This window comes from Oncorhynchus kisutch, unplaced genomic scaffold (assembly GCF_002021735.2).
Source record: "Oncorhynchus kisutch isolate 150728-3 unplaced genomic scaffold, Okis_V2 scaffold597, whole genome shotgun sequence".
In the NCBI taxonomy this organism is placed as follows: Eukaryota; Metazoa; Chordata; class Actinopteri; order Salmoniformes; family Salmonidae; genus Oncorhynchus; species Oncorhynchus kisutch.
In genome coordinates this window covers 7,501-15,000 of record NW_022262542.1, presented here as the reverse complement: position 1 = coordinate 15,000, position 7,500 = coordinate 7,501, and the positions used below count along the sequence as shown (strand labels likewise).

General features: G+C 49.2%; 1 non-coding gene across 1 annotated transcript; it reads left to right on the top strand.

The window, feature by feature from the left end:
• Positions 1–4,272: 4,272 nt before the first annotated feature.
• On the top strand, positions 4,273–4,426 carry LOC116360836 (5.8S ribosomal RNA). Its single transcript, XR_004207177.1, has one exon. It is a non-coding gene; the product is annotated as a 5.8S ribosomal RNA (ribosomal RNA).
• Positions 4,427–7,500: the final 3,074 nt, after the last annotated feature.

Genomic DNA, 7,500 nt, shown 5'->3' with positions numbered 1-7,500 from the left:
AATCAGAATGACCGTTAAATGCATTTATGACCATATTTGTGTTTTTGGGTTACCGCTTCTATAGCAATCAGTATCCATCGTGATATTTTAAACAGCCAATAAAGCACTCATCGGTATTTTTCATAAAATGATTAAAAATACTTCCCGAGGGGCTAGAGGTCCCAAATTTCGTCTCATACCCTCTCTCTCAATGGGCAACAAGTAGAGCATGTCAAAAACAAATTGCCCTAACAGGCACCTATGTTTCCGGTAACATTCACTATTTTCCCAAAACTTAAAACGCAATTTTCTATTAAAATGTTCTATACAAAAACGGTTCTAATTAAAAGTAAATTATCGTCTATTTGTGCCCTTTCGTTTAAAAAAAACCCCATCCAGATTGGATATGTACTTTTTGATTTATTCACGTTTTGGTGTACCGGCATATAGCCCATATAGCCCAAGATGGCTGTAACCGGACAGTATTTTAATATTTAGGTTCCCAGGTGCACATTTTCAATCACCAGGTGCACGGAGGTATAGGGTCCCCCATGGATAAAGGTCCGTATTAGGGTGGTCCCAAGTGGGCATTCATTTTTTGTAACACCGCTAATGTAATTTTTGGGTTACCGGGTGCACGGGTCTATTTTGGGTTACCAGATGCACGGTTTCAATCACCAGGTGCACGGCTCTATTTCCTCCTCCAGCACTTGTCAAACAGTCCATAAAGCACCCAGGACGGCCCTGAGTGAAAGAGGGCCGTAGTAGGGTGCTCCTATAGCGGGCATTAAAATCAGAATGACCGTTAAATGCATTTATGACCATATTTGTGTTTTTGGGTTACCGCTTCTATAGCAATCAGTATCCATCGTGAAATTTCAAAGTGTCCATAATGCACTCAGGTCGCCCCCGACAGAGAGAGGGCCGTAGTAGGGTGTTTCCATAGCGGGCATTAATATCAGAATGACCCTTAAATGCATTTAGGACCATATTTGAATTTTTGGGTTACCAGATGCACGTTTTCAATCACCAGGTGCACGGTTTCAATCACCAGGTGCACGGCTCTATTTCCTCCTCCAGCACTTGTCAAACAGTCCATAAAGCACCCAGGACGGCCCTGAGTGAAAGAGGGCCGTAGTAGGGTGCTCCTATAGCGGGCATTAAAATCAGAATGACCGTTAAATGCATTTATGACCATATTTGTGTTTTTGGGTTACCAGATGCACGGTTTCAATCACCAGGTGCACGGCTCTATTTCCTCCTCCAGCACTTGTCAAACAGTCCATAAAGCACCCAGGACGGCCCTGAGTGAAAGAGGGCCGTAGTAGGGTGCTCCTATAGTGGGCATTAAAATCAGAATGACCGTTAAATGCATTTATGACCATATTTGTGTTTTTGGGTTACCGCTTCTATAGCAATCAGTATCCATCGTGATATTTTAAACAGCCAATAAAGCACTCATCGGTATTTTTCATAAAATGATTAAAAATACTTCCCGAGGGGCTAGAGGTCCCAAATTTCGTCTCATACCCTCTCTCTCAATGGGCAACAAGTAGAGCATGTCAAAAACAAATTGCCCTAACAGGCACCTATGTTTCCGGTAACATTCACTATTTTCCCAAAACTTAAAACGCAATTTTCTATTAAAATGTTCTATACAAAAACGGTTCTAATTAAAAGTAAATTATCGTCTATTTGTGCCCTTTCGTTTAAAAAAAACCCCATCCAGATTGGATATGTACTTTTTGATTTATTCACGTTTTGGTGTACCGGCATATAGCCCATATAGCCCAAGATGGCTGTAACCGGACAGTATTTTAATATTTAGGTTCCCAGGTGCACATTTTCAATCACCAGGTGCACGGAGGTATAGGGTCCCCCATGGATAAAGGTCCGTATTAGGGTGGTCCCAAGCGGGCATTCATTTTTTGTAACACCGCTAATGTAATTTTTGGGTTACCAGATGCACGTTTTCAATCACCAGGTGCACGGCTGTGAAAAGTGTGGACTCTGCCATTTTTCCGACCAATTTCTGTAATTTTCAGAAAATGATTAAAAATACTTCCCGAAGAGCTAGAGGTCCCAAATTTCGTCTCATACCCTCTCTCGTGATGGGCAACAATTGCATCATATCAAAAACATTTCGCATTCACAGGCACCTATGTTTCCTGTAACATTCACTTTTTTCCCAAAACTTAAAACACGATTTTCTATTCAAATGTTTTCTACAAAAACGGTTTTAATTCCATGTAAATGCTCGTCTATATGTGCCCTTTCGTTTAAAATAAACCCCATCCAGATTGGATGTGTACTTTTTGATTTATTCACGTTTTGTGTTTAACAGAATTTTACCCCCAATTGCGGGATACACATAAACCCAGTGAGGTTCCGAGATTATATCGATAAATTGGCCTGAACGTCAATTACACACTTGGGGGTGGGTCGACCAGACAGGTACCGGCGCGAAATCAGAAACCTGGTTTTTGACAACAAGACTTCCATGTCCTAGAGAGACGGGGGTGGTGTCAAACTGATCAGGCCGAATAGAAAATAAGTACTGGGTACTTTTGAGGGATGTGAGCCCCTCGTAACCATGGTAATTTGGACATTTTCCGCCGGCGTCCGATTTAGTGGTTGGAACAGACCCTTCGGCGTCCGATTTATCCTAACTTTTGAGCCACGTTTCCCAGCTTGGTGATGGGAGGATATTGAGCTCTGCCCCGGCAGTTGCTCTATCCCAGCTATTACCTTGTGGGTTTGGTTCATCAATGACCATGGTTCTGGTCCAATGAAGGTGCCTGTCCCTTCGGCGACCGATTGGTGGTTGTTTAGTCCCGGTGAGGGCTAGCTCTCCAGTCCAGTCCCATACTTGTTTCACGGTGCGTCTCCATGGTTGTCCTCTGTTGTCCAGGGAGTTTAATTTCCTCTGACTGATTTGCATTCGTTTTCCACCTGGGAGGGACTCTATCGGCCGGCCTTTGGCTGGTGTTCTGATGGATGTTCCCTCCCGACCCAAGTGGATTTGCCTCTATCGGGGGAGCCCCTTTCGGAATTTTGGTCCCCTAATTTCGATACACTCCAGCCGCGCAACGTTCGTGCGATTTCGAGCCGAACTGTCTGACCAAGTGGCCCTCCATTGGTGTTCCGGTGCGGGGAGTGGCACACTCAGGCTGCGAAGCATGTGGTGATGGTCATCCCGTAACGCATCGGCACCAAAAACACGTATTCTCAAACCCTGTCTTCAAATGTGGACCTACCCGGTTGACCCAAGCGGTCTGTCTGAGGCCGGGCAGCGTCCGGGAAACCAAAGTATTTGGGTTCCGGGGAGTATGGTTGCAAAGCTGAAATTTAAAGGAATTGACGGAAGGGCACCACCAGGAGTGGGGCCTGCGGCTTAATTTGACTCAACACCGAAAACCTCACCCAGGCCGGACGGGATTGACAGGTTGAAAGCGGATCACACACTGAGCGGATCAGCGTGTGTCTACCCTTCACCGAGAGGAATTCCCAGTAAGCGCGGGTCATAAGCTCCGGTCCCTGCCCTTTGTACACACCGCCCGTCACTACTACCGATTGGAGAGGTCCTCGGATCGGCCCCGCTGAGGTCGGTCACGGCCCTGGCGGAGCGCCGAGAAGACGATCAATCTTGACTATCTAGAGGAAGTAAAAGTCGTAACAAGGTTTCCGTAGGTGAACCTGCGGAAGGATCATTAACGGGTTGCCAGCCGCCGGCATGGGGCTGAGCGCCGAAAATCCAGCTATGCTGCGGGTTGGGTAGGGTAGGGGGCTCACGCCTCCCGCCTCTCTCTTCTCCCGGCGCGGGTGTCATCGGTCCTAGCCCGCTTCCCCGCATTCCCCCCTTTGCCTGGGATGTGCCCGACTGGCTCCATCCCCTTTCCCCATTAGCCACGGTTGCATGACTCACCTATGGGCGGGTGGAGAGGCCGCTACCGAAGGGGACTGGGGGTGTCCGGTGAACCGGGACTTCCCAAAATGGTCTAACACTGATGTAAGCGGCTTGAGTATCGCCCCGTATCCTCGCGCGGCACTGGGAACCCAGTCAACTTCTCTGCGCCCCGGCGTAGGTGGGGGTTCAATGTCTGCGCGGCTTCCCTGGCGCTTCGGCGACGAGGACGCAAGCGCAGCTCCCGGAAGCCTCCCTATTCTTAAACCTTTGTCTTTGAACTTATGGCCTGGCGCTCTGGCGAAGTGCGGGTGGAGGAAAGGAGGGTAACCTCCCCATCTCTGCCCGGCCTCTGGCCTCTGCGTGCGTAATGAGAAAAACAAGAGTACAACTCTTAGCGGTGGATCACTCGGCTCGTGCGTCGATGAAGAACGCAGCTAGCTGCGAGAACTAATGTGAATTGCAGGACACATTGATCATTGACACTTCGAACGCACTTTGCGGCCCCATGTTCCTCCTGGGGCTACGCCTGTCTGAGGGTCGCTTTGTCATCAATCGGAACCTCTGGGTTTCCGCAGCTGGGGCAGCTGGGGCAGTCATGTGGTGTATAGAAGACCGCTTTGCCCAGTGTCGATCGGGGGCCTGAGTCCTTCTGATCGAGGCTCAGCCCGTGGACGGTGTGAGGCCGGTAACGGAAGGGAGTCGGGTTCAGATCCCCGAATTTGGAGTGGCGGAGATGGGCGCCGCGAGGCGTCCAGTGCGGTAATGTGACCGATCCCGGAGAAGCTGGCGGGAGCCCCGGGGAGAGTTCAGGGGCGCCCTGGAATGGGTTCGCCCCGAGAGAGGGGCCCAAGCCCTGGAAAGCGTCGCGTTCCCAGCGGCGTCCGGTGAGCTCTCGCTGGCCATTCAAAATCCGGGGGAGAGGGTGTAAGCAGGCACTCGATCCAATCTTTTTTTGGGACGGAAGGCGTCTTCCTCCACCTCCCCTCTTCAGTACAAATGGGTCACCAGGTGCACATAGAAGCACCAGGAGTCAGAGTCCAGATGCCCAGAGAGAGAGTGGGCAATCGGACTAAGGAAGGTGGGTACAGGTAGAAAAGTACCACCGGCACCCGGTAACCCAAAACGGACGTCGTGCACCCGGTAACCCAAAGACCCAAGAGAGAGTGGGCAAGTCAGAGTCCGATAGCCCAAAAAGAGAGTGGGCAATCGGACTAAGGAAGGTGGGTACAGGTAGAAAAGTACCACCGGCACCCGGTAACCCAAAACGGACGTTGTGCACCCGGTAACCCAAAGACCCAAGAGAGAGTGGGCAAGTCAGAGTCCGATAGCCCAAAAAGAGAGTGGGCAATCGGACTAAGGAAGGTGGGTACAGGTAGAAAAGTACCACCGGCACCCGGTAACCCAAAACGGACGTTGTGCACCCGGTAACCCAAAGACCCAAGAGAGAGTGGGCAAGTCAGAGTCCGATAGCCCAAAAAGAGAGTGGGCAATCGGACTAAGGAAGGTGGGTACAGGTAGAAAAGTACCACCGGCACCCGGTAACCCAAAACGGACGTTGTGCACCCGGTAACCCAAAGACCCAAGAGAGAGTGGGCAAGTCAGAGTCCGATAGCCCAAAAAGAGAGTGGGCAATCGGACTAAGGAAGGTGGGTACCAGGTAGAAAAGTACCATCGGTACCTGGTAACCCAAAACGGACGTCGTGCACCCGGTAACCCAAAGACCCAAGAGAGAGTGGGCAAGTCAGAGTCCGATAGCCCAAAAAGAGAGTGGGCAATCGGACTAAGGAAGGTGGGTACAGGTAGTACCACCGGTAACCCAGAGTGGACTTAGGTTCTGGGTGGAAAGCGGCCGGGTGACCAGGTGCACATGGGCCTTTTTGGGTGACCAGGTGCACGAGGGCCTTTTTGGGTGACCAGGTGCACGAGGTCCATTTTGGGTGACCAGGTGCACGAGGTCCATTTTGGGTGACCAGGTGCACGAGGTCCATTTTGGGTGACCAGGTGCACGCGGTTCTTAACAGCGCGGCTATCTGCTTTATTGCCGGGGAAGGGTGCTTAAGTGTGGGTGCCCTGGTTCACCTGGTGTGCAAGGTTGTGGAGGTGGGGGGGGGTCCCCTGCTGGAATCATCCCCGGAAATAGAGGGTTGTTCCCCGGGTGGTGAGTGAGGGCCTAACTGCCTGTATGTGTACTCTCATGCCCAGAGAGAGAGGCCTGTTCCTGGATAGGGAGTTAGGCCTTTAGGTCTGAAGGTCAATAGTTCCACTGTCCTTAAGGGGGGCAGAGCAGTCAGCCTCTGTGGAGGTGAGCTGCTCTGTCCCCCTTTTTTTTTGGCCTAATTCCCCAATCACCATACCCAGAGTTGGACATAGTGCAATTTCTGTGATTTATTTACCATCCATTTTGGGTTACCAGATGCACGTTTTCAATCACCAGGTGCACAACAATGTGTATCCATCAGAATAGTTTAAACAGTCCATAAAGCACTCAGGACGGGCGCCCATGGATAGAGGGCCATGGATAGATGCCCACTATCATAGTCCCATAGTGGGTATTAATATCAGAATGACCGACAAGTGCATTTAGGACAGTCTTTTTATTTTTAGGTTACCAGGTGCCTACCTTCAAACACCTTACGAGGTGACTACTTTAAATTAGGAGATTATTTTTAGGTTACCAGTTGACCGGCTATTTATTTTTTCCTGCCAAAATCGGTATTTTTCATAAAATGATTAAAAATACTTCCCGAGGGGCTAGAGGTCCCAAATTTCGTCTCATACCCTCTCTCTCAATGGGCAACAAGTAGAGCATGTCAAAAACAAATTGCCCTAACAGGCACCTATGTTTCCGGTAACATCCACTATTTTCCAAAAACTTAAAACACGATTTTCTATTAAAATGTTCTATACAAAAACGGTTTTAATTCAATGTAAATTATCGTCTATTTGTGCCCTTTCGTTTAAAAAAAACCCCATCCAGATTGGATATGTACTTTTTGATTTATTCACGTTTTGGTGTTTCAGCATATAGCCCAAGATGGCTGCCAACAAAGGTCAAATAAGGCCTTGAGGCCAGATAGAGGCATATAAACTGGTTAGGGGTGTTTGGCCTTTAGGCTTGTATGTCCCTTCATCCCATGAGAGAGAGTTTAGCCTTTTAAGCCTCTCTGTGTCCTCTCATTCCCAGAAAAAGTCCCTTTACAGGTTAGGTCAAATAAGGCCTTGAGGCCTGTTTGTGACCTCTGATGCCCAGATAGAGGCATATAAACTGGTTAGGGGTGTTTGGCCTTTAGGCTTGTATGTCCCTTCATCCCATGAGAGAGAGTTTAGCCTTTTAAGCCTCTCTGTGTCCTCTCATTCCCAGAAAAAGTCATTTTACCGGTTAGGTCAAATAAGGCCTTGAGGCCTGTTTGTGACCTCTGATGCCCAGATAGAGGCATATAAACTGGTTAGGGGTGTTTGGCCTTTAGGCTTGTATGTCCCTTCATCCCATGAGAGAGAGTTTAGCCTTTTAAGCCTCTCTGTGTCCTCTCATTCCCAGAAAAAGTCATTTTACCGGTTAGGTCAAATAAGGCCTTGAGGCCTGTTTGTGACCTCTGATGCCCAGATAGAGGCAT